Raw genomic sequence first — 742 nt, forward strand, 5'->3', positions numbered from 1 at the left:
GCTGTTTTGGAGAGCTGACTCAACTTCTCACATGAGCAGCAGCAGTCAGGAGAGTTGGCCCTGTACTTACCCCAGGCAGCAAACTGAACCTGACCATGGTGGTAAATGGGGCATCCCAGAGGGCTACTTCATGCATGAGGAAACACTGGTCTCTGTCTGTCTTTCCCCTTCTGCACTGCATTGCCTGGATTTGAATTCACTTGATTTTATGTGTCCTAGGCATAAAAGAGTTTTAGCTACCAAGCCAACCATCAAGTTGAGATGACGAAAAGGCTATCATCTGCTTTGCTCCTGACTGATAATAAGAACAGCACCACCAACAAGGTGTCTTTTAGCCAATTGACAGGGGCACTTAAGGCATGTCTTAGAGTTTCATTGCTGTGAATAGACACCATGACCATGACAACTCTTTTTAAATTTTTTTATTGGTTATTTTGTTTATTTACATTTCAAATGTTATCCCCATTCCAGGTTTCTTTTCAAAAAAAAAAAAACCCAAAAACAACAACAACAACAAAAAAACCCATCCCACCCCATCTCCCTTGCTTCCACAAAGATGCTACCCATCCACCCACTCCCACCCCACTGTCCTAGCCTTCCCCTATGCTGGGAAAACATTTAATTGGGGTTCCCTTACAGGTTGAGAGGTTCAGTCCGTTATCATTATGGCAGGAAGCATGGCAGTGTCTAGGCAGGCATGGCACTGGAGGAACTGAGAGTTCTATAGCTAGGAGAAGACTGG

General features: G+C 44.5%; 1 non-coding gene across 1 annotated transcript; it reads right to left on the reverse strand.

The window, feature by feature from the left end:
• Nucleotides 1-206: 206 nt before the first annotated feature.
• On the reverse strand, nt 207-351 carry LOC115489232. Its single transcript, XR_003953194.1, has one exon. It is a non-coding gene; the product is annotated as a small nucleolar RNA SNORA48 (small nucleolar RNA).
• Nucleotides 352-742: the final 391 nt, after the last annotated feature.

Source organism: Mus musculus, chromosome X (assembly GCF_000001635.26).
Source record: "Mus musculus strain C57BL/6J chromosome X, GRCm38.p6 C57BL/6J".
Lineage (NCBI taxonomy): Eukaryota > Metazoa > Chordata > Mammalia > Rodentia > Muridae > Mus > Mus musculus.